General features: G+C 51.0%; 3 non-coding genes and 1 pseudogene across 3 annotated transcripts; 3 read left to right on the forward strand and 1 right to left on the reverse strand.

Annotated features, from left to right (window-relative positions):
* LOC120375866 overlaps positions 1-6,867 on the forward strand; it is a 332,464-nt pseudogene extending 325,597 nt beyond the window's left edge.
* A 5,948-nt stretch (positions 6,868-12,815) lies between these two features.
* TRNAG-UCC lies at positions 12,816-12,887 on the forward strand. Its single transcript has one exon. It is a non-coding gene; the product is annotated as a tRNA-Gly (tRNA).
* A 10,484-nt stretch (positions 12,888-23,371) lies between these two features.
* On the forward strand, positions 23,372-23,453 carry TRNAS-AGA. Its single transcript has one exon. It is a non-coding gene; the product is annotated as a tRNA-Ser (tRNA).
* Positions 23,454-24,842: 1,389 nt separating this feature from the next.
* Positions 24,843-24,936, reverse strand: TRNAI-UAU. Its single transcript has 2 exons — positions 24,899-24,936; positions 24,843-24,878 (listed from the first exon to the last, which is right to left on the reverse strand). It is a non-coding gene; the product is annotated as a tRNA-Ile (tRNA).
* Between the last annotated feature and the right edge of the window lie 1,249 nt (positions 24,937-26,185).

Raw genomic sequence — 26,185 nt, forward strand, 5'->3', positions numbered from 1 at the left:
GATTTACTTTCTTTGTGTTTTAGGAGCCTCTTTGAAATTGAGTGTCTGTGACATTAAGCACAGTGCAATCTGGAGTGTTGAACAGCTGTGTCCCCTCAGTTTCCCAAGCTTGGGTGACTTTTACACTGATTTACTGTGAGAGCAGCCGCTCCTGGGCAGGTAACACACAGTCTCCAGCATGTAACTCGCTCCCAGCTACACAGTATTTAGTGCTGCTAGTCAGCGACTCATGAGTTACAGTGCAGCACAGGAAAACCCCAGAAAAGTCTCTGTTCCCAGACTTCCCCCAGAAATGTGCATCTTTCCCTGTCCAGCACACTACTGAACAAGGCAAGCTCATATGACGTCTGTCATTTCATCAGTCGAAAATGACATGCACCAGCCTTGTTATCCCATGTAGATGAGTGGACTCATCCCTGCGGCACCCCCTGCTGGTGACTTCTGGGAATTGGCTCATTCCAGCTCCAGCGCACCCTCTGCAGGCCAGTGATCCGCCTGTCCTCTGGCCCCCCGTGTCCTTCCCTGGACCTGGTGCCCCTTTTACCTGGGGTGCTGCCCTCTGGCAGTAACCCCTCAGTCTTAGGGTCTCCCCTCCCCAGGGAACTCCCACCCACTATTCCCACCTCGGCTCAGTATAAGGCCAGTCATCGTCTAGCCCCACACCCTGGGGCAGGCTGCAGTATCAGCCACTCATCACTGGCAAGGAGGGTTTGGACCTGCTGCCTTTGCCTACCGCTGGGCTGCCCTCTGCAACCCCCCAGTACCTATTGCCTTCTGCTAGGCCACAGCCTGGGGCTTTCCAGGCTGGAGCTCCCCAGCTCCTCTGCCTTTCCCCAGCCCTGCTCCACTCAGGTACCCTGTGTCCAGCTCCCTGCAGCCAGGCCCATCTCCCTCTACAGACAGAGAGAGACTCTATCTGCCCCTGGCTTCTCTGCCTTTATAGGGCAGCTGAGTCTGTTTGGGGTGTGGCCCCAGCTGCAGCCACTTCTCCCAATCAGCCCAGCCTAAAAGCTGCTTTCTCCAGCCACAGCCCCCTCCCAGGGCTGTTTTTAACCCTTCAGAGCAGGAGCGGACGTCCACCCCGCTACATCCCAAATGCAGTTTCCAACACACTGTAATCCAAACACACTAGTTGGATAAAACAATAAAACAAAATTGTTAATTACCAAAAAAAAAGATTTTAAGTGACTACAGGTAACGAGGCATAAAAGTCAGAATTGTTTACAAAAGAAATGCAAGAGAAAACACAAACTAACCTGTAAATCAGGGGTGGGTAAACTACGGCCCGCAGGCCACATCCGACCCACGGGCCCAGCCTGCCCGGCTATTGAGCTCCCGGCCGGGGAGGCTCCCCCCTCCCCTCTCCTCCCCTGCTGTCCCCTCGCCCCCGCTGCCCCCCTAACCCGCACCTGGTGCCCAAGTTCAGTTCTTCAGAAGTTGTCATGAGCAGAGGGGAAGGGGAGAGAGAGAGTCTCAAGTATTTTCCTCATCTCTTTTTATAATTCAGTCCTTTGTACTAGAAACAACTTCAGTTCTCAGCTGAGTCATGGTGCCAGGCTTTCTGTTGTTGATATGAGCTTCAAGTGTCCCTCTGATGGAATGTAAATGTCTCCACACCTTCCCCCTGCCGCAGAATGGCTGTTTGACCAACTGTTTGTCTTGCTGTCTCCGAGGAACTGGTCTGTGGGTGTTCCCCGGAATTGTAACTTTTTCAGTAATCATTCATCATCATTCATGCCCGTCACCCCAACCGGGGTATGGTCCGCCAACCACAGATCTCCATAGTCTTCTATCCTGGGCCATTCGTTCTAGCTGGTTCCAGGTATAGCCCATTTTTTTGCTATCAACCTGAAGGTCGCGTCGCCAGGTATTTCTTGGGCGGCCTCTTTTCCGCTTGCCTTGGGGGTTCCACTGCAGTGCCTGTCTGGTGATGTTGGTTGGCTGCTTGCGTAGTGTATGTCCTATCCAGCCCCACCTTCTCCTTCTAATTTCTTCCTCTGCTGGGAGTTGGTGGGTCCTCTCCAAGAGGTGGATGTTACTGATGGTGTCTGGCCAGCGGATCTGGAGAATCCTTCTGAGGCAGCTATTAATGAAGGTCTGGATCTTCCTGGCAACAGTCGTCTCTGTCCAGCTTGCGTCCATCTTGTCTCGCTAATGCCTAGTAGGGTCAGGTTGTTGCTCCTCATCTCTGCTGCAACCTGCGCCGTCTTTCCTGACTCGTACATGGTCCTCACATTCCATGTGCCGATGGTAATCCTCCTGGTTGTAAGAAGGATGATCGGCTTAGTGGCTTCCTCGCGGCTTTCACCACCCAGCGTCATGCATCTTCGAGTTGAAGACCCTTCTTTTTCCAGGCTAAAAGTCTCTGTTAACTCTATTGTTGGCGTTTCTGTAGCAAGCTGATTTTTACAGGGTGGAGTTGCTAGCCCCACGCCCAACCCTCCTCCTTTACCCTGACTTGGGACAGGCAGATGGCCCCAAAGGACCTCTCTGGTGGAGTTTTTTCAGTAATATCATACAGTAAAATCTCAAAACTTTACATACAGTGTTGCTACATATTTTAACAGGATAATATTCAGTAGATTATGTGTTTTCAAAAAGCCATTCTGTGTACAAAATTCATCATTTTCTAGAAGAGTGAACATAGGGATACAGACTGACACAGTGTCTGTCTGTGTGTGTTCCCAGCAGATATGTGGGTATTTCAATACATCATAAGCACAGTGTTCAGCATCTTCAAGGACCGGGGGAGCTGGTCCTGGGAATTCACTGCTTTACCAAGTGTGACACTGTATGGAATTGTGAGACATTTTATATTTTTTTTAAATTATCAATACCTATTTGATACAATGGAAATGACTCGTGCTAGATATGCCATGACAGGTGTCAGTGAAAATGTTATGCTTTTCCAAGTATGATAATTTTGTTTCTATGTTTGTATCACCTTTGTATTGTGAGTTATAGATTTGTAGAGTAGATCTGTATTTCCAGACTTGGGCAGTGTTTCTGGGTGAGACATATTGGCATCAGCGCTGCCTAGGCTGTTTGATGGCCCATCAGCTGTACAGTGAGACCATGGAAAGGATCAAGGGCAGGGGTGGGCAAACTTACCGCCCCCTGTCTGCCCCCCTTAGAATCCCCAAGCAATCCAACCCCCCCTGCTCCTTGTCCCGTAAGCGCCCCCTCCAGAGACCCCCCCAACTGCCCTCCCAGGACCCCACCCCCTACCCAACCCCGCTGCTATCTGTCCCCTGACTGCCTGACCTCTATCCACCCCCCTGCCCACTGACAGACCCCTGGGACTCCCACACCGATCCAGCCCCCGTCCCCCCAGAACCTCCGCCCCATCCAACTGTCCCCTGACTGCCCCCCGGGACTCCCTGCTCCTTATCCAACGCCCCCACCTCCTTACCATGCCGCTCAGAGCAGCGTGTCTGGCAGCCACATGGACCACGCAGAGCCAGACACACCGCCCCGCAGGAGCGCACAGCCCCGCCCCGCAGGAGCACTGCCCGCGCGGTGGTGTGGCTGCGGGGGAGGGGCTAGCCTCCCCAGCCAGGAGCTCAGGCACTGGGCAGGACGGTCCTGTCGGCTGGATGTGGCCCGTGGGCCGTAATTTGCCCATCCCTGATCAAGGGCATAAACCTATTGAGTCAGCAAGACATGCAGGGGTATGTCTGTGTGCTGAGACTTCCGAGGCTTTTCCATGCCCTGTGCTGTGAAGCTTGTGTTTGGGACACAGGTAGTACAAGCCACATGGCAAAAAGAATATAAAGGGCAGCTGCATCATCTCCATTTTGTCTTCAATCCCTCTTCCTACCTCTGGAGCAACTTCTCTACAAATTGAAGCCTGGAACAAAGGACTGAAAGACCCATCAAACTTGTGGATGTGTTCCAGACGGACTTTCAAGCCAGCAGCTCAACAATACTGCTAATAACCTGATATATAGATTTGGGAATGCATCTCACTGCTTTTCCATTTAACAACTTTTTTTGTGTCGTGTCCTGTCTTGTCTTTCCATGCTAAAGGATTGGCTGGCAGTGTGGTCTTTTGGGTAAGATCCAAACCTATGGTGATCTTGTAATGTGGCTGACCTTTGGGGGTCAGAAAAACATTTTGTATATGAGCAGAGTTTTTAAATAACCTCTCACTGTACTGGACCTAGGTGCTGATTGGGAGTCGGAGAACTGGAATGCAATAAAGGGGCCGTGTGATTTCTTTTTTCAGCTTCTCGATAACCCGTGTGTGGGATCAGAAGCACAGTTTGTGACTGGTCGTTGAGTTTAACTTCAGTGTTAACCACCAGTTTTGGGAGCATCTGCTCTCCCTTTTTCATCCTGCTCTGACCCTGGCATTTTCAGTGTGGACTGCCCCAGGCACACCCGTCACACTAAGAACGGAAGTTAAATTAATAGAATGTTTTTTATGACAAAGTTATGAAATCAAGTGACTTCCTTTGTTTTCTTTCATCTGAGCAGGGTTTCCAATTTCCCAACCTGATGTGATCTCCCAGCTGGAACAAGGGGAAGAGCCATGGGTCCCAGACCTCCAGGGTTCAGAGGAAAGAGAGATCCTGAGAGCTCCCTGCACAGGTGAGGAAATATTAAACCAACTCAGAATCTGTAAGTGCCTGAAGGAAACATCTGGGATGCCCTACAATGCCCTTGGAAGGTCTCTCAGTTCAATATTGTCCCTAGCAGGGGTCGTATCCTTAGGGTAAATATAGCTCATGGCTTCCTGTGTTCACTAGCAGACACCAGGCAGTAGCTTCCTTCCTTCCCCCTGTGAATTTGGATGGGATGTGAAGCCTGAATTGATCCCCTCCTCTCTCCTGTTTGGGGAAGAACTTGTGGGAGTTCAGTTCCTGATTTTTATTTGACTTCTCTCCAGTACTTGTATTGGCTTGGCCTTCCCCTTTCCATCCCTGTTTGAGGTTTCTGTCTCTATCACAGCAGGTGACGCAATGGTAGGTGAGAAAGAGGAGCAGAATTCTCAGCAGGAAAATGTTGAGCAAGTGGATAAACACAGAGAATTATCGCAAAGATCGAAAAGGAATGTGTCCTGGAGTCATAAGCAGGAAAAATCCCATGACATTCAGCACAGACCAGAAGGAGAGCAGGGAAACCAGCCAGGGGAGAAAGTGGGTAAATGTATTTCCTGTCAGGAAACTCAGAAGGACCTCAAGGAAACCACAACACAACAGGAAATCCTCAGCAGAAAGAGAAAAAATACATGCAGTGAGTTTGGGAAAAACGTATGTGATTGCTCCATCCTTATAAAGCATCACAGAATCCACACAGGGAAGAGGCCCTATGAATGCACTGAGTGTGGAAAATGCTTCACTGACAGCTCATCCCTTTCTCGACATCAGAGAATCCACACAGGGGAGAGGCCCTATGAATGCAGTGAGTGTGGGAAAACCTTCAGTCGCAGTTCACACCTTATTACGCATCAGAGAATTCACACAGGGGAGAGGCCCTATGAATGCAGTGAGTGTGGTAAATGCTTCACTAGCAGCTCAGGCCTTTATCGACATCAGAGAATCCACACAGGGGAGAGGCCCTATGAATGCAGTGAGTGTGGTAAATGCTTCACTATCAGCTCAGGCCTTTATCAACATCAGAGAATCCACACAGGGGAGAGGCCCTATGAATGCACTGAGTGTGGAAAATGCTTCCCTAGCAGCTCAGCCCTTTCTCAACATCAGAGAATCCACACAGGGGAGAGGCCTTATGAATGCAGTGAGTGTGGGAAAAACTTCACTATCAGGTCAAACCTTCTTACCCATCAGAAAATCCACACAGGGGAGAGGCCCTATGAATGCAGTGAGTGTGGGAAAAACTTCACTAGCAGCTCAAACCTTCTTGCCCATCAGAGAATCCACACAGGGGAGAGGCCCTATGAATGCAGTGAGTGTGGAAAATGCTTCACTGACAGCTCAGGCCTTTATCAACATCACAGAATCCACACAGGGGAGAGGCCCTATGCATGCAGTGAGTGTGGTAAATGCTTCACTAGCAGCTCAGGCCTTTATCAACATCAGAGAATCCACACAGGGGAGAGGCCCTATGCATGCAGTGAGTGTGGAAAATGCTTCACTGACAGCTCAGCCCTTTCTCAACATCAGAGAATCCACACAGGGGAGAGGCCTTATGAATGCAGTGAGTGTGGGAAAAACTTCACTATCAGGTCAAACCTTCTTACCCATCAGCGAATCCACACAGGGGAGAGGCCCTATGAATGCAGTGAGTGTGGGAAAAACTTCACTATCAGGTCAAACCTTATTAGGCATCAGAGAACCCACACAGGGAAGAAGCCCTATGAATGCAGTGAGTGTGGGAAAACCTTCAATCGCAGTTCACACCTTATTAGGCATCAGAGAATCCACACAGGGAAGAGGCCCTATGAATGCAGTGAGTGTGGGAAAACCTTTAATCGCAGCTCAAACCTTCTTACCCATCAGAGAATCCACACGGGAGAGGCCCTATGAATGCAGTGAGTGTGGAAAATGCTTCACTGACAGCTCAGCCCTTTCTCAACATCAGAGAATCCACACAGGGGAGAGGCCCTATGAATGCAGTGAATGTGGGGGAAAATTCAGTCGCAGCTCAGACCTTATTACACATCAGAGAATCCACACAGGGAAGAGGCCCTATGAATGCAGTGAGTGTGGAAAATGCTTCACTAACAGCTCAGCCCTTTCTCAACATCAGAGAATCCACACAGGGGAGAGGCCCTATGAATGCAGTGAGTGTGGGAAAACCTTTATTACCAGCTCACACCTTATTAGGCATCAGAGAATCCACACAGGGAAGAGGCCCTATGAATGCAGTGAGTGCGGGAAAACCTTCTGTGGGCACTTAGCCCATGTTAGTCATCAGAGAATCTGCAAGGGAGATCAGCAACATAAACACCTCTAGGGCTATCAATACTTTTTTTTCTCTAATAATTTTCCTGATTCCCACATAGTAACTTTTAAAGCTGTTTGAACTGTTTGCAGCATGGTTATCCCTCAGTTTGACCAGAGGAGTGGCCCATTTTTGCCTTTTGCGGTTTGCCCTGTTTTGAGGTGGACCCATTTGTCCTTTCTATCAACTCCATTATCCCATGAGTAATTCTAGTGTGCCCTTCCTATCAGGAACCAGGGAGCATCACATTTATACTATTCTTCCTATTTCAAAGTTATTGTTAGTCACCAGTGATACAGATTGTATCATTGCCTGTTGTTCTCACATTGCTCTGGGTTGTGCTGAAGAGCAGATATAATGAGAATTTTTCAAATTATAGTTAAATGAAGAGGAGCAGGGGCAGGAAAAAAAAGTGTAATTTCAGCCTCTGTGACACTGGAAGGAGATGGGGAGACGCAGAGATTCCCTTCTTCCCCATCACTGCAGAACTGTTAACTTTTGTCTGAGCCATGCAGAGGTTATCATCATCACATTCTATCCATCCACTTCTCAAAGTGTCCTGTGAGGAACAGTTCTCAGCTGTCTGTGCTTGGAGATGATGCTTTGACTTCTTTAATCTTATCTCAGTGTCGCTCTGACTGGAGATGAAAGTGTCAAAGACCTGGAAGGGGAATTCAAATGGATCCCAAACACAGTGTGATCATTGTGAGTTTAAATCCCAGGTTCCATCTATTGGTAAAGCCACTTCTGGCAAGGTGTGAGTGGTTTTGTCCCAAATTATAGCAATGCTTGGATACTAAAAATTTTGTAAATAAACATAACTGGCTATTGAGACAGTGCTGAGTGAAGTATGTTTGAATGGATCAGAGGAGAATGTGATGGGAGAATCTCTTGTCCTGATTCTGAATAATCAGATGTAACCTGCTTTGGAATTTCATTTCACACTTTCATTGCCATGTATTCTAGCTCTCTGTGATGTGGGTTTCTATCTTTCCTGAAGGCTGTTTGGTCACTCAGTTGGATAGTAGTTCAGTTTGATAGGATGTAGCTCAGATTTATTGGAGAATTTAAGACAAATGACTATTTGCTAAAGTCATCATTTCTCACTTCAGCTTTGCTTTTTCCCCATCCCTGCATGATGTCATGGAGAAGGTTGAGGTGCAGTTCTGTCTGCATTAGAGAACTCTCCAATTTACTGGACAGGCTAACAAAGAAACAGCAGTGATTTAAAATCTCTACTCAGAAATGGTGAACAACAGCAGAACCCCAACTAACTGAAGGAAGTGCATATGATCACAGTGTAGTTCAATTGTTTAAGTCAATATTGTCCCAGATGTTCTGGGGAGAAAATTCCATGCTAAGTGATTTTTGAACTAGGCACAATGCCCGGGTATTTGGTTCCAAAGCCTTTGTAACCCAGGCCCTACAGAAGTTCTTTCCTAGCTAATCTTATTGTATCAGAGATGCTGCCCTTCATGATGCAGATGTTGAGGAAATAGAAGTGGAGTTTTGTTGAATTTATCCTTTGTAGGTGCTAAAAATGTATATCGAATCAAATCAGTTTTGGAAATCTAATAGCTGCAGAAAAATAGCTATTTTTGAATAGAAACTCCAACTCTGGTCACTAATGAAGATTGTGATCCAGCCCTGTATCCAGTCCCTTGCCTGGAACTGTGCCACCAAATTAAAGAAAAGCTGGGCATGTTTTGGTAAGCCTCCATGTTTTGGTAAGCCTCACTAACACTGCTGAGATTTGGAGTGGTTTTGTAAAGGATTCTACTTCAGAGAAGTGTAAATTTACCCTAACCAAGACCAAGGATTTGGAAAGAGCTGGGGCTGAAAGAGTCCACATCCAGTTCTTGGTTTCCACCCCAGTAAAGGAAGCTATGGTGACCAATGATCCAAGGAAAATTGTTTGTACAACTCCATTTCATAGTTCAGTGTCACTGATTACAGTTCCAAAGGATGCCAGGTTACATTGAGAACAATCATCCTTTACCATTTGGATCCAAAGAGAGAGAGCTTCAAAGGACATTCCTTCCCTGTGGATCCCAAACTGGCTGCCTGATTGGGTAACAAGGACTTCAAGGCTGTAGAAATGATGGTAACCAATGAGGCAATGCATGTATCAGGCTCCAATTTCAGACTTCTGGATACTCGCATGTTGAGTTCTGATTCTATGGTTTTGTGTCTGATGCTATGGCTACACAATAAAGCTGATGTTGGTGCAGCTGCACCAATGTAGTTGCGCTGCTGTAGCGCTGCTATTACAGACGCTTTCAGCCAATGGGAGAGATTTCTCCCATCGGACTTGATTAGTCCAACCCTCGCAAGCGGCAGTGGCTCTTTTGGCAGGAGAAGTTCTGCTGCTGATGTATAGCTATCTACACAGGGGGTTAGGGCTGTGTAACTACATTGCTCAGTGGTGTGGATTTTTCACACATCGGAGTAATATAGTTAACTGATAAATGTCTTTAGTGTAGACCAGACAGTTCTCTCTTGTGTTTTATGCATTTACATCACTTCTCTATCTTCTCTCACTTTGAAAGATTAAAAGTGTGACACGAGAGGTATTTTTCCTCATGATGCAAAGATTCCCACATAGGAGACCCCTTCCATCAACACATACTGTAGAAGATCCTGAGATATATGAACTCACAGAAGTGGTTGGGACAAACCACATCTTGAGCCAAGGTTCAGTTGTTGGCAATGGGCATTAGAAGAAAACTTAACATATATGATAAGAATTTGTGATCTTTGAATATGTTTTTATCATCTATTAAAATGAGATTATTGGTGAAGTTATTGGTTAAAGAAGAAGAGACTAAATGTGTGATAATCTGAAGTATTTTGGAAAACTGAAAGCTGTTTTTTTTTGTTTTGTTTTGTTAGTCGTACAGGAAATGGTGGCTAATCTTGAATAGTTAATTTGATTTAATTTACCCCCTGTAGTGTAAGGAGTTCTGGTAGAAAACCTCACTCCAAAGGTTGGGGTGGGAGAATGTGTGTGAGAAAGTGTGTATAAGAGAATATTGGCCCAGTATAGATTTTAGTATTTTGTGTTTTCAAATAGAATTTATTTTGTTTAGTTTCTAAGGGCTGGTCTACACTAAGGGGGAAAATCGATATAAGATACGCAACTTCAGCTACGTGAATAACGTAGCTGAAGTCGAAGTATCTTATATCGATAACTTACCCGTCCTCACGGCGCGGGATTGATGTCCGGGGCTCTCCATGTCGACTCCGCCACCGCCGTTCGCGGTGGTGGAGTTCCGGAATCGATAGAAGCGCGTTCGGGGATCGATATATCGCGTCTAGATGAGACGCGATATATCGATCCCTGAAAAATCGATCGCTACCCGCCGATACGGCGGGTAGTGTCGATGTAGCCTCAGTCAATTTCTATTCAAAGGAAAGCTACTTGAGGTGACAAGTTGTATAAATTTTTACCAGCTTAGAATGTAAGGGTCACTGTCTTCCCCACTTCTCTAATTTGCAAAGGAAAGGCCTGACATCTGTCACAGGATGTGTCCAGCAGGTAAGACAGCTGCACTCATCAACCATCAATATAAAGAAAAAGACTGAAATCCATTGTCTTTCAGGTCAATAAGCCATCTAAAGCCTGGTCGATGTAGAAAAGCTGTGTTGGCATAGCCACATCTCTCAGGGGTGTGAAAAGTCCTCTCCACTGAGAGAAGTAGTTAATGTGACCTGAGCCCCAGTGTAGGCAGTGTTGGGTTGTCAGAAGTATATTTCCAGTGTTTGAAGTGTAGACACAGCCTTAACATCAATTCCAATTTTGACCCATCTCCCTATATGTGAGAAAGTTACTCGTATGGAGGGCTGAGCCAGCTGTCTGCTCACCTGGTTCCTCAACTGTAGCTACAGCTCTTAGTGCCCATGAATGCAAAGACTGAGAGAAATGGAGAGTTCCAGCCATTGTCATTTTAGTATCTTATTGTTCCTCTCTCTGTTTTTTGTGCTGGCCTTTCTGTTCTATCAGGGGGTGACTGTATAGCTCAGTGCATCTGTGACAAAAACTCATTGGTGCCAATTGGCAAAGGGGTCACTGTTCTTCACAAGCAACTCCTGTGTCAGACCTGACAAACTCCCCACACCTAATACACTGCTTTTATGATAGTTATCCAGGAAGCATAGCAGTGAGATCTCTACTGAAAGCTTGTAAATTATTGATACTCCTAATCACTGCGAGAGGTGTGTCCGAGTCATGGTTAAGGGGTAATGTAAGTACATGGAAAATTATGCCCATATGGTATAGTTGTGAAAGTGAGTCACCCCAATCAGCGGTCTTGGTGGGGATGGCCCATTCCAGTGGGAGGGAATTGGCACCTGTCCCTTGCTAGCCAGTTATTTGACGTATTGTTCCATTGTCAGCCTTTGCACCAACCCAGAAAAGCCAATGGAAAACCATCAAAGACAAATTATAGACATCGAAACCCTGTGGAAGTGACAAGGACAATATGAGAATGAGGAGATTGTCCTTTCTGTGAATATAAAGACAAAAGACTGATTCAGTTCCTTATGTCCTAGTCCCAGCATGTGGCCATTTCCTTTTCTTCCTTTCTGTCAAAAGCTTTGGTGTTTTGCACAGAAACATTATTTCCCCAGGAGAGACCCAGGAGCGAGGGCTGCATTCCTGTACCAAACAGTCACTAGAAGGGGGCAGACAAAGGCCTTTAGGACGAGGCGTCCGTCACTGTCAAAAAATCATCTCCCTCCTGTGGTTCCGCGGGCAGCAGGAGCAGCCGCTGCTCGGTGGCCCCTGGTAGCAGCACTCCTGGGGTGGCCGGAGCAGCAGCAGGCCCCCTGGGGCTCCCCTCCCCCCAGGGCAGCAGCTGGAGTGGCAGCTGGTTGGCAGGGCTTCTCCCCTGGTAGCTGGTGCTCATTATCCATCAAATAAATCAAAACACTTCCCCCTGCAAGTGGATTTAGCCCAGGACCCTCAGAGTCAGCAGCTCTTACACCCCCCACTGCGCTCTCTGGTCAGGTGTCCTAGCGCCGGAAGCCTCCTGTTTAGATCCTAAAATAGCATTTTTGCATTGGGGGGGCTGAAATTTTGGACTGGACATTGTAGCTTCACCGTTATTTTATTGAATTGCTTCAAAATAGCAAGTCAAGAAAGTCTCCTAAGGGCCAGGCTCTCTGCCATGGAAACAGCTGCCCCTGCTCTCCAGGAGTCTGTGCGTTCCCCCCAGCAACGTACAAACCTCTGCACTGAAGGGGGGTCAGACAGTGACGGTAACACAAATCTTCCGACTATTAACCCAAGTCCCTTCCTTCCTTTAACCCAGGACGTGCCAGTCACCTGTGAGCCCTGGTGTTACCTTCATCTTAAAATACCTCTTAGGACATTGAACAGAGGATGTGAAACCCCTTCCCCCGAATGGCTCCCTGTTGAGGCGTTGTACCGTACCTCCCCCTGGAGCCTGTCTGGTTTTATATCCTTAGAGCTTTTTCTCTTCAAACCCCTTATCCCAATCTATGGGCCACCTCCGCATTTCAGAGTTTAGAATTTACTGTCATCACTCTCGTATGGCACTTTCCATGTGGATTAGACAAAGTGAGTGGGGGAAGCTCCATGGCTAATGAAAACCGATGCTCTGGGTGAGGCTTGAACTCATAACCCCAGCCGTGCACCTCCCTCACTAGCCAGGGGTGCCCCTGTAGGTGCTTCATAGACAAGCTTGGGAAGTAGGGTAGTTACCTGGGTGTGTGATTAACCACTTGGGTGACCTAATTGAGAGGCTGATAGTTCAAACCCAGGTGAAGATAGAGGTAGTTTTTTTTTTTTAGTGATGAGACTCCAGTACATTTTAACAGGCAGTAAAACGCCTCAATTCTGGTCTAGCCTCATTGGGCAAGCATAAGTGGTACTTTTGCCAGATGCATTGGTGGTATAGTGGTGAGCATAGCTGCCTTCCAAGCAGTTGATCTGGGTTCGATTCCCAGCTGGTGCAGGGATGTGATGTTTTCTCTGCTGGGAATGGGTTTAATTTCAGTCACATTGTATCACCTTAGCAATGGAATGAGAGAATCAATGTGCTGCAGGTCATTAAACACCCAAGGGAAGAAGAAAGGGGCGGGACTATACATTGAGCAGGTGGAGTCATCCTGGTATTACAATGTTTGGTTTTTTTTTCCCTTTACTTCCCTCTCCCTTTTAGACTCAGAGCCTTTATGGTCAGAAGGGACCAGTGTGAACATCTAGACCGACCTGCTGCACCTTGCAGGCCAAAAGACCCCACCCACCCACTCCTGTAATAGACCCGGGAGGGGAGGCAGCTCTGTGCACTGCCCCTCCCCCAGGCAGCACATGGACGACCTCTGCTCCCCTCCCCCCATGGGTGTGCAGAGATGTGCCAGCAGCACTGAGGTGGCTCCCTGCCCACTCTGCCTCTGTCCCTCCGTGCTGCTCCCAGAAGTGGCCGGCATGTCCCAGCATCCCCTGGGGTGGGGGGAGAGTCTCCATGCGCTGCCCCTGCCCCGAGTACCAACTCTGCAGCTCCCATTGGCCAGGTACTGCAGCCAATGGGAGCTCTGGGGGCAGCGCCTGCAGGCAGCGGCACACGGAGACCCCCTGGCCTCGCCCACCTAGGAGCTGCTGCCAGAGGGTTGTGTGTACCAGTCACTTTGGGAGCTGCAGTGCCCGGGGTAAGCGCCACCCCTCCTGAACCCCAACCCCCTCCCCCAGCGCAGAGCCCGCACCCCGCACCCAAATTACCTCCCAGAGCTTTGCTTGTCTTCCTTTCACCCAGAACCATCCTTCTTCTCCTGGGCTGCAAGTAGCCATCCCTGGGAAGCCAAGACGCAGGCACAGGATTCTACCTCCCAGCAGCCAACCACACCTCCCCAGGCTTTGCAGAATGAAGGGTGACGCTCTACTAACCCCACTTAGCCGCACTGAGGTGCTTAGCTTCTGCCCTGCCTTCCTCAGCTCGACTTTCCTCTTTTGCCCCATTCCTGCCTCACTCCCTCCTTTGGCAAGTCACGCAGAAGAGCCGGCCGCCATAGGCCAATCTCCAAGGGCAGAGGAGACCAAGCCACAAGGCTTCAAAAGGTGACTGGCCAAGATCCTCTAGCTTTCCCCTGCTGATGCCAAGGCTTTTTCTCAGCTCATTTCACCACCCTCTGTCATGCAGGGGTTGGGGTTATCGCAGGTGTTACCCGAAATTGGGCCAGCTAGTCAGCGTAGGAGGGACTAATGACCCACCAGAGTTTGGCAGAAAGCAGCACGTTTATTATATTGACAGCTAAGCTCAAAAGAAGCGGGGGGGTGGGGGGCGTGGGTCACACTCCCAGGACAGGCACGGCACTGGAGATGTCAGGATTCTGCAAGGTAAGTGTCCCACAGTGCCGTGATGGACAGTGTGATGAAGGTAAGTCTTCCTGAGGCACAATGAAATGCAACGCTGTGAACCACTGGCCAGGCGGTCCGGGCAAAGGGCATTCACTGGAGGTACAAGCTTATGAGTGCTCTCCTGAGCACAGGGCCCCTTCCCTTTTAAGGGCCTGCACCTCATGGCCTGCGACTAGAGATGACTTGGCTGCATCTGGTTGGTCACACTCCACCTTGGGCAGTGTCCATGCTCTGGGTGTGTGATCGCTGCCTAATTAGCGTCCCAGACACCTTGTCTACCTGGGAGCTCTTCTGCTCTTCAACCAGCCCCTTCATCCCACCAGCATTCCAGGGGGGAGCGGGATAAATGACTAAATGAAAGAGTAACATGGCTTTAGTTAAAGAATTTTAATTGAACAGCTGTTGCATGTCCACCCTATGCCCCTGTGTCACCAGAGCACATCCATGCTAGCATCTCTTGGATTGCCACAGAGAGCAGTGCACTGTGGGTAGCTATCCCACTGTGCAACTGGCTGCAGGGTGCTTTGGGAAGGGTTTGCAATGCCTCACAGGCTGGTACAGCGTCACATGATGGAGGTTTCTATCCCATTGTTCCATGGGCATCCTACTAGATTGCCAGCTGCTTTTCAACTGCAATGTGCGTGGTGGGGTAGAGAGCATGTGTGTGTGTGTGGGGGAGAGACAGTGTGTGTGTTGCGGAAGAGTGAGTGTGTCGCACACTGTCTCTAAGTTCAGACAGCTGCAGGAAGCAACCAGTCCTGAGGCAGGGGACAGCCCCGACATCAGCCCCCCTTCTCTCCCTGGCTCAGCTCAGCACAGCACTCTCTGTCACATACACACACACACACACACACACACTGCTGGAACAGGGGGTTTAGAGGGCCATGGCCCCACCACTCTTTACTGGCTGTTAGGACAAATGATGGGGGGGGGAAGGGTGCAGTCTTGGGGAAGAGGTGTTCTGTGGGTGTGGCCTCGGGGGGAGAGGTGGTGTAAGTGGGGGTCCTTAGGGAAGGGGTGTCATGGGGGTGCCACAGTTCAGACAACGGTGCCCCCCCCACCACTGTAAGGAAGCTTCTGCTGCCCCTGCTCTGTGTTGGCAGAGCGGGAGAGAGCAGCATCCACGGTAGTGATTTGCTCCCCGGGGCTCTGGCAGGGGGGCTCAGGAGGTGATTTAAAGGGCCCGGGGCTCCGGCCGCTCCAGGGAGCCCTGGACCCTTTAAATCACCAGCCTGGGGAAGCCGGGCCGGGCTGGCACAGCGTATCAGCTCTTGCCGGTACCCCATACCGGAACATACTGGCTTACTTTCACCTCCGGAAGGTCCTCACGTGGATCAAGAACTGGTTAAAAGACAAGAAACAAAGGGTAGGAATAAATGGTCAGTTTTCAGGATGGAAACAGGTAACTAGTGGTGTCTGTACTGGGACCAGGACTAGTAAACATATTCATAAACGATCTGCTAAACAGTGAGCTGAAAAATTTTGCAGATGATCCAAAACTACCGGCTTGCTGCCTAGAACGAACGCTCCTTGAGTGGGGTGATCCACAGGGAGTAGCTCAAATCTCCAAAGTGCCTGGCCAGGGGCAGGACATTGGCACAGCAAGGGAGGGGTGTGGCAGTGACATCACAAAGGCCTTTTGCAGGACCTCAGACTATTGGTCAAAGGTGGTGGGGAGGGGGTGACCTCACAGAGAGATGCTGACATCAGCCAGGCAGGACAGGGGCGAGGGGCCAAGGAAACCTCACAGACCCCTGTGGCTTTGCTTCAGCAAGTCTCCTTCTCCAGGTCTCTCTTTGAGGACTCAGAGAGAATTCGGGTTCACGTACGTGAGCGCCAGGAGGAACCTCTTTCGAGTTTTCTCCTTCCCTTTTCCTGATTTTACTAGAGACCAGCCGTCCCTGGTTAGAAGGTAAGAGCCTCCTCGAGGTTTGAATCCTGTTCAGTCTGATCCATCTGGTGACAGTTGAATTCTAGGCATGGAAAACACGAACTTAAGGAGCCAGAATTTAATCCACACCTGGGATTTTTCCCTTAGAATCACTGGAGTCATTAGGGTTTGTCCTTTTTGTTTCACCTTTTCCTCCATCCATCTCTTCCTCCTTTCTCTTTTTCTCTTGCTTCTTTTGTCCTTTCACCTGTTCCCCTCCCAACACCAGGAACAGGATGTGTGTGTGTGTGTGTGCGTGCGTGTGTGTGTGTGTGTGTGTGTGTGTGTTGCGGGGGAGTGCTCTGCAGCTCCCACTGTGGAAGGTCCACCCAAAAATGTGGGGCTGAAATAGTGCTAGGGCAGTGATCCCCACCGGTGACCTGGGCCATCCTTTTGGGCTCTCTGGTGAGAACCCTCAGCCTCCCATCCTCAGTCTCTACCCTGTTTGGCTGAGCAGTGGTTATTGACAGGGAGGAGACTCAGGTCCTTGTTGTTCTCTTTTAAGACCAAGTAAATAAGTCAGAACCAGTTCTATGTTTGATGAATTTTGCTGCTTTGCTGCATTAATGGTCTCTGAGGAGTTCATGATTCTCTCTAACATTGCAGTTCTCCTCAAATACTTGCTGAATAATTACTGTGAACTGTTGTTGGTCTGGAGCTCATCTGAGAGCACTTTATTCAGGTCATTCAATGTTTGAAATTCAAGATCTGATGGTTCGTTTGAAAATCAGGGCTCTTGGGTCCTATTCCCAACTCTGCCACTGACTGGCTGTGTGACCTAAGACAAGTCAATTCTCCTTTCTCAGCCTTAGCTTCTCCCTCTTTCAAGTAGGGATAATAATGATCCGCTCCTACCTAGCTCAAGGTGGGTGGAGGATGGGGATCCATTGGAGACTGTCACTAGGAGTATCAGAGGGGTATCCATGTTAGTCTGGATCTGTAAAAGCAGCAAAGAGTCCTGTGGCACCTTATAGACTAACAGACGTATTGGAGCATGAGCTACTGCACATGGCTAAGCAAAGAGAACAAACCCCAAATCCCCCCTGTGCTTTGGGAGCCAGGTTTGCTGTGGGAATTCTGTAGTTCAGATGACTTCAAGCCTGGCCATTGTGATTATTTACCAGTTTCTCTGACATTGGAGCAGTTTTGTGCTCACAGCTGTGATGGCCGAGTGGTTAAGCTGTTGGCGTTGAAGTCCAGGTTCAAATCCTGCTCACAGCGAGGCCTGTGTTTTAGCCAGTCCCTCACCCAGGCAATACCTCTGTACAACCCCCTGAGACACTCTCAATTCTCTCCCCACCCCAAGTAAATCCTGTTCTGCTCCTTTCATAGAGATCCCTGGGACACCACCTCACACTGTGTCCCTGAGGGGTCAGGCAAACTCTCAGCACCTGAAGCCTCTGCCACTCACCTGGTGCCCCATAGATCAGCCATAGCCCTGGTTCTGCTCCTCTCTCTAGCGTGTGAAACGAGCTGAGTCAGCGACTCCATGGGAGCTACGGGGCTGCAGAACCAACAGAGGAAAAAATAGGTGCTCAGCGCCCACTGGCAGCCAGCTCCCCCCCCCCCCCACTACAGGCCTTGCTGACAAGCTCCTCCTCTTCCCCTTCAGCACCTCCCACTTGCCAGTGATCAGCTGTTCAGTGGGGTGCAGGAGGGGCTGGGTGGGGGATGGGGAGGAGCAAAGACAGGAAGAGGTGGGGGAGGGAAAGGAATGGGGCAGGAAGGTGCAGGGCGGGAAGAGATGGGACAGGCGTGGGGGCTTGGGGGAAGGGGTGCAGTGGTGGAAAGGGGGGGGGGTTGTCACAGACCCCTCTAGGGCCGGCCCTGAAGGGAAGCACCGACTATCACAGTGACAATAGAAGTGACCAGCCTTGCGGGGGAGGCTGAGGGAGATCCGCACTCACCAGGTCTCTTCTCTCCCCGACGGAGAGCCAGACACTGCTCTCCCCTGGCTCTCACTCTAGCAGCTGGATGCCAAGGAGCCATTTCCCCTCAGGAAGTGCATTGAGTGCCCCTGTGGTGCTGGGGGGCTGGCGCTGCTGCTGCCTGTGGGGCTGGCAGGGGGGCTGATGTCTGCACAGACTCTCAGCTGCCAGGCCGGAGGGGGCACTTGGGACCTTACCAGACTGGCTCAGTGAAGACGGGGGGTTGACAGAGCAATACAGACGCTCTCCAGAGCACGGAGCAGCAGCTGCCCATGCAGCCAGGCAATGAGCATTTCCCACAGCCTGGAGCCGAGGGGGAGGCGGCAGCTGCTGTTCCAGCTCCTCGGGGACCAGCCCTGTCAGCCAACAGCCACTTCTTACTCCCCACAGCTAAGGGCGTCGGGTTCCTCCGGTGGGGGTGTGGAGCAGCCGTTCGTTTTCCTGTTCGCACTCCTCTGCGGTGTGAAAATCGGGGAGGGGAGGCAGAAGCCCCACTTCCCTCCCGAAATGACGCCCAGTGGGGGAAGCCAGGACAACAGGGTGGGGGGCGGCAAGTGGTGGCCAGACTCTCACTGCCAGGGTCTAGTCTAGCTCAGGGTCCAGCTCAACCTCCTCCCCGCGCCACTGGCCCCCAGTCCCCTTCCACCACCAGGTCAACCCGGGCACTAGGGCAGGAACAGGGTGAGGCAGCAAGTCAAGCTGAGCAAGGCAGGAAAAAGTGAGTCTTGTCTTCATGGGCCGCTCCCAATGACGTCCTTTTTGTGTGTAACTGCTGCAAAAACCTCCCGGGCAGAGAAGCATCAAACCACAGCAGTCCTGTGCAGCTGCTAAAGTAGCTCGGTTGGGTGAGCGTTAGATTGAAAATCTCAAAGTCCTTGGTTTAATCCTGGGCTTTGACAGGCTCTTTCCTCCCTCTCTGTGCAGGGGGCAGCTTGTCCTCTGGAAACTCCTTTACCTGAGGCAAGTACCTGGCTTTGAGCTCCCCAGCAGGACAACAGAGTGTGGGCTTCTGGCCCACCTGCAGGGCTGGCTCCAGGTTTTTTGCCGCCCCAAGCAAAAAAATTTTTGGCTGCCCCCCACCCCAGCCCTGGGCTCTCACCCCCTGCCCCCATCAGTGCCCTCCTCTACCCACATCTGCTGCCCCAGTGCTGGGCTCTCCCCCTCACCCCACCCCCTACTGCCCCGGCCCTGGGCACCCCCCCCCACCAGTGCTGACTCCCCACTCCCCCCTCTCCTCCAGCTGGTCAGGCGCTGGCAGGGTTGGGGTAAGCAGTGGGGCTCCCGGGCCGGGCCTCAGCCCAGGGTCCCTCCAGCCAGGGCTCCCGCCTCCAGGACCAGCTGGGACCTGGGAGGGCAGAGCTGGGGGACTGTCCCGGCAGGAGGCTGAGGAGCTGGGGAGCCCCAGAGGGGGTGGAGCCCCGGAGAGCGGGACGTGGGCCCCGCATGGCAGCGCCCCGCCCCCTATGGCCCCGCTGCTGCTTCTGGCCGCCCGGCTGTGGCGTTGGGGGGCAGCCGCCCTGCTGCACCTGGTGTCCCCTGCTTGGAGCCTGCCCGGACAAGCCACAAGTGTTGGACAGACAAAGCTACACAGGAGCTTTTCAGGGGGCAAGACAAAGACGCCACATTTATTATGAGAACAGTGCGATTTATGGCCAGTAACCAATATTTTAATCCTTATACACACACACATTATACCTAATACCTATACACACACACACACACACACCCATCCATCAGATGTTCTGCAGCTGCTGCATAGTTACCAGTTCTGAACACAGCTTGAGTTTGTAGCTTGTGGCGGTAACTGGCCAGGAAAGCCGGGCACGAGGACGAGCTGGGTCTCTGTTGGGCCTGCACCGATGTCCTTCCATGTTGGCAGCAGAATGTTACCCTCCAAAGTCTCCCATCTCACCTGTCCTTTTTGTAGGCTTTAGTTTGAATCCAGAGTCTATAGGTCTTGCTGTGTCACTGCCTCTGGGTTTGGTGATTGATCACCCGTCAATTGCAGGTGACTTTCAGCCTGGGACCTGGCTTTGATCTTCCTTCTATTGGACCTTTTCTTTTTAGGGTGGCCTCTGCTTACTTTGTTAGGGCTCCTGTCTGCATCTTCAGCCAGCGGGGTTTGAACTTTATTTCACCAGGACGGGCTGGGGCTGGAGGTTGATTCCATCATCCATACATACCTCAGTCACACATCTAAACTAAACTAATAAGATTACAGCAGGGTTTGCAAAAATGAAGGTTGGAGGAAGCTATTACAAAATGGAGTGAGCATTTTAAAATGGGGTTTGAATTACAATATGGCAAACAGTGAACAGAAGTTACAATATAGACAAGTGTAGTGAATGGTGAACAGAAGTTACATGGATAAACTGAACAATTAAAAACAATTTCATTCATCAGTTTTACAGGGGCTGCAGGTCGGGAGTGAGAGGCATCAGCAGAGCTGTCAATCTGGAGGTCAGGACTGGGATAGCAGGGGCTGCAGGTCGGGAGTGAGGGGCACCAGTAGCGCAGTGACTGCAGAGCTCAGTGGGAGCCCAGGGGGCTGCAGTTCGGGAGTGAGGGGCACCGGTACAGCTGGGGGAAGCCCAGGGCGCTGTGGGTCGGGAGTGAGGGGCGCCAGCAGAGCTGTGAGTCTGGAGGTCAGGACTGGGATAGCAGGGGCTGCGGGTCGGGAGTGAGGGGCACCATCAGAGCTATGGGAAGCCCAGGGGGCTGCGGGTCGGGAGTGAGGGGCACCAGCAGAGCTGTGAATCTGGAGGTCAGGACTGGGATAGCAGGGGCTGCAGGTCGGGAGTGAGGGGCACCAGCAGAGCTGTGAGGCTGGAGGTCAGGAGTGGGATAGCAGGGGCTGCGGGTTGGGAGTGAGGGGCACCGGCAGCGCAGTGACTGGGTTGCTCAGCAGGGAGCCCAGGGGGCTGTGGATCGGTAGTGAGGGGCACCACTAGAGCTGGGGGGAACCCAGGGGGCTGCAGGTCGGGAGTGAGGGGCACCAGCAGAGCTGTGAGTCTGGAGGTCAGGACTGGGATAGGATGATGGGCAGAGGGTGATTGGTGGAAGGGCCCATCTCTCTGGTCCTCGGCCAGGGAAGAAGGATGGGGCTGGAGTCTTGTTCTTCACATTCACGGTGCGAGTACAGAAGGTGCTGGAGCTCTGACCAGGGAGGGCATTAGGAACCCATTACCCTGCAGGGAAACATTCAACCACTGATATATACTCTCAACAAAGAGTGTCCTGTATAGCCCAGAACAGGGCCAGTGCCAGTCCTCTAATCCTCCCATGGGCCAATAATGTCACTCATACTGCCCAGAACCCATGCCCCAAAACTCTGCCCCTCACCTGCCTAAGGCTCTGGGAGGAAGTTTGGGTGGGGGGAGGAGATCTAGGGTGCAGGGCCTGGGTTGGGGCTGGGGATTGGGGTGCAGGCTCTGGGGGGAGTTTGGGTGCAGAAGGGGTGAGAGGCTGGTCTCTGGGTGGGTGTTTGGGTGGGGGAGGGGTTCTGGGGTACAGGCTCGGGGTTGGAGTTTGGGTGCTGGGTGCTGGCTCTGGGCTGGGGCCGGGGGTAGCGGTAACTGGAGGAGGGGTGGGGTTGCAGACTCTGGGCGGGAGCTTGGGGGCAGGCGGGAGGGGACATGTGGGAAGGGGGAGGGGGTGCAGGCTCTGGGAGGCAGTTTGGGAGTGGGAAGAGGTATGTGGGGAGGGGATGAGAGTGCAGGCTCTGGGAGGGGGTCAGGGATGCAGCACTTACCTGCGGCTCCAAGGCAGGGCAGGTTGGGGGGCCTCCGTGTGCTGCTGCCCCCAGGCATCACCCCCACAGTGTCCCATTGGCTGCAGGGGCTCGGGGTGGGGGCAGCGCGCGGAGGCACAGCCCCACCCTGCCCTGCCATGTGGAGGGGCCGGCAGCCACTGGAGCGAGCAGGCAGATGCTGCTCAGCTCCGCTGCACTGCCGGGACCCTGGGGGGAAGCGCCTGGGGGTGGCAGGTGGGGCCAAGGGAGTGACCTGGTCCCAAAACTGCTGGAGCCCCACGGGTGAGACCTGGGAACCAGGACTGCCAGCCAGACAAACCCCTTTAAGAGGAGGCATCCCTCTCCCTGTCAAAAACTGATCTTCCTCCTTCAGTTCAGTGACAGCCTGAATTGTTCCTTATCCCGGCAGAGCCGGAGGATTGAAAGCAGCAACATCAAACCCCTGTGTAGCTCACAGGAATGGACATAAACACTCCCTGGTATCTGAGGAGATGTTCAGCTTTGCCCTTGGTCAACTACAAGGCTAAAGGGAAAGGAGGTGACGCCAGATATAAAGAGTGAAACACGACACATTATAGTTATGCCCACGGTGACTGCAAAATCTTTTTATGTACTTCCTCTTATCAGCAGTGTATTGTTTTCTCTGGAGTCTAGACCTTGGCCAAGAAATTTGTACTTTGCTAAAATAATCGACTGCCCCTGGTGAAGACAATGGACTTGACACCCACTGGGGTGTCCCTACACAGGTACAAGTACTAACAACAGTGGCTGCCTTTTAGCCATAGATTTTAATCAGGGCAATAAATTGAAACAAACCCCTGTTAAATCATTTCTCAGCCCGAGTCCTTCACCCACATTCCCTAGAGCATTGGGCCACCATGTGGACGTTTCATTTCTGACCTCAGTTTCACAAAGAGAAACAATTTCCTTTGCACAGATCCATAAACAGCAAAACCTCCCTGTGTCTCTGGTCTGAGCCAGGGCATTCGATGCCAGTGAACCTTTTTCTCCTGCAATGGTGACGGTCAGACAGAGGGGTCATGGCACCTGCATCCCTGCCAGGGAGATATTGGCTCCGCTCTTTCTTTCTGCTGCTGTTGTTAGTCCATGAAACATCAAGGGTGGAATGCAAGGCTGAGTTCATGCACCAGCCCCCTGAAAAATTTCAGTGCCCCAGAGAAATCCTGCCCCCTGCTATTGGAACGATGTGCTGGAGATTTGACTAGGAAAGGGACTGTCCGAATTGTCAGAGTGGGGAATGAACAACAATCTACAGCAATGTCATTAACACAAACTCACTCCCATCATGCTCCAGCCGGAAGGGAAATGGGCAGGAATTCTCGCTGTTCAGCCCAGGACACACTTACACTGATGCGCAGCCGTGAGTGTGCTGGGGAAGCTGGTCTGGGCAAACAATTTAAAGTGACAATTCAGTGAGAACAAAATCATCATGCAGCAAAATGGTTGCATATCAAGTAGTTGTGGCTGAGTGGTTAAGGCGATGGACTAGAAATCCATTGGGGTCTCCCTGCGCAGGTTCAAATCCTGCCAACTACGCAAGCGCTGTGCTGCTGTTGTTATTATTGCAGTCTTAGTGCCTGAGCATCCACAGTGCGAACTGGAGATAAATCTAGTTTCACTCTGTGTACACTTAAAACGCTGCTGTGGCACTGCTATAGCACTTTGGAGTAGACAGTGACTGGAGGGATTTTCCCATCCCTGTAATAGCTGCATGGACAGAACAATTCTTCCTTTTCTTTAGCACTATCTAACCCGGGCTTAGGTCACCTTAACTATATGGGTTTGTGGGGGGGTCACACCCTGGGAGACATCACTTTGCCAGTTCAGTGCCCAGCGTACACCTGCCCTTAGATCCCTCTGGGTATTTCAATGCAGGCACTGACCTGTGAGAGGAAAACATCAGCTCACAAACACAGAGACTGAATTTCCCACATTTCCAGAAAGTCACAAAATTCAATTCATTCTTGCTAGGACAGAGAAAAAATAAGTGATACTAAGTTTTTGGCTTGATTAAATAAAATTAAGTGTTTAATTAATATAGTAAAAATCTGTACTGATTCCTCTAACTAACACCATAGCGTGAAATAGGAACAGAGACAAATCTTGTCAGTGACGACTAATTCATTGCTCCACAGCAGCTTCTCTACCTGCAGTCACCCCAGCACTGCAGTGCAGCCCAGGGTTCAGCAGGGGCCCCTGGCAAGGACAGTGGGTGCAGCTAACAGCCTGGTGTGCCTGGCCCTGAGGCAGCTGTAAAAAGCAACCCACCCCCAGAAGTACAGAGACTGAATTCCCAACTTTAACATCATGACCCCCTGTAGAAAGCCACACGTGTCAGTTGTAGTTTCACAGGGAGATGCAAAAATCAAGTGACCAATTTTTGAGTTGAGTAAATAAAGTTGAGGAGATAGTTATTAACCTCACAAAAATATACTAAAGATCCCTCAACATAACACCTGAAGGTGAAATATGAACAGAGACAAACCTTGTCAGCAAAGGCTCATTTCCCAAACGATCCTCAAAATGTTACTAATTCCCACCCCTCCTCCACAGGAGCTCTGTGCAGTGTCACTGTTCTGCAGGCAGCTTCCCATTAAATGCTGTTGTGGGACATTCCCAGGCCTGGAAATGTACCAAGGACAGAATTTGAAGAGCAAACCTGGCTCCCCGCACCAGGCGGGATTTGAGTGTTTTGTCCCTGACACTTAGTCTTTGTCAATAGTACAGGGCAGGACTCCAGGCTCTGCTTGAGGGATCCTGGCACAGGGGCTGGGGGGGAGAAAGGATGGTAGATTCTGACCTGGAGAGGAGGTAATAAGTGAAGGCGGCATTTTTATTAGCCCCCTCCTGAGGGTACCCAGGGCTTGAATTCTACATTCCACAGGCCAAATGAGGGGGTGACACCACTTGGTTAATGAAAACCAGAGCTCCAGGTGAGGTTTGAACTCACAACCTCAGCATAGCTCCTCTCAGCACTGCCCTATAAGTACTGTGCGCTAACCAATTGCGCCACTGGAGCACCTATTGTTTAGGATTCTCTGAGACTCCTAGGTTGATACAGGCGACGGGTGACCCCTAAACATTCTCAGTGGGGCTGAGAGTAGGTAGCGACAAGTGTTGTACTGGGTGGGGTGGATTCTTCTTAAGGCTTCCAGGCCCCATTTGACCCTTTTGTTCTTCCCTGTGTAATAACAGAGCTGGTTAAGACTCAATGGAGAGTCTTGCTGCAGACCAACAGATCTGAAATCACTGATAACCAGCTCTAAGCATTAGTCCTGCTTTGGGACAGTGTTTTTCATGCAAGAAACTGCCCAGTCTGCGCTAGCAGTGAGGCTCCCTCACTAACAGCTGAAATCAGGGAGAGCTGTGTGAAGTGCAGGGCCCCAGGGGTGCCTGAACAGGGGGGAACAACACCCCAGGTGCCCAGAGGAGGAGAGGTGTGTTGGGCTCCAGCCTGGGACTCTGCCTCCCTCTTGCCTAGCCCTGACTATGAAGCCTGGCCCTGGCCCTCCTTCCTTTAAATGCCATGTGGGCAAGAGGAAGAGTGTGGCAGCTGCAGGGACCAAAGTTGTGGACATCAGGTGAAGCAGCAAGAAACAACCATATGATCAATCCACAGGAAACTCTAGCCAGACTGTTAAGTTCTAGGACCCCAACCTAAAGCCACCAGCCCATTGAACCAGCCAGACCAAAGACCTATCTCCAGTGGGCATCAGTCACCCAGCGTGAGGGAAAAAACTCACTCTAGTTCACCCTGAGAGAGGATAACCAAGTACATTGAGCTCCAGGGCTTGTGTAGCAAAGCAACATATCACCACAAGGTCCCACTGAGATTTGAACTCAGATTCTATGATTCAGAGTCTTGAGTGCTGCCCATTACACCATGGGACCAGCTACTGTTTCATTTTCTAGACCCCTGTGACTCTCAGCTGGCTGGTTTGCACTCTGCACTTATTGCTTCCCACCAGCAGCTTCCTCTCGCAGGACTCTCTCTCCTCCTCCAGTGACTGTGGTCCTGCACTACCAGATCCGTCGGTCCTGCCCTGAGTCCCTGCATCCCCCTGCTTTGTCTCCATTCCCTGCAGGCTGCAAAAATGTCAGGGGAGTCTGCTCCTCCCTTCACTCGATGCTCCTGCTCATATCAGCCAACTGCAGCCTCATCTCCTGGAACTCGGGCAGCTGTCGCTTGATCCGATCGTACAGTCACACGCTGACTGGCTCCCCAGCCTGGATGCTCTTGTGGAAATCCCACAGGCGACACTGCAGGA

Source organism: Mauremys reevesii, linkage group 12, assembly GCF_016161935.1.
Source record: "Mauremys reevesii isolate NIE-2019 linkage group 12, ASM1616193v1, whole genome shotgun sequence".
Lineage (NCBI taxonomy): Eukaryota > Metazoa > Chordata > Testudines > Geoemydidae > Mauremys > Mauremys reevesii.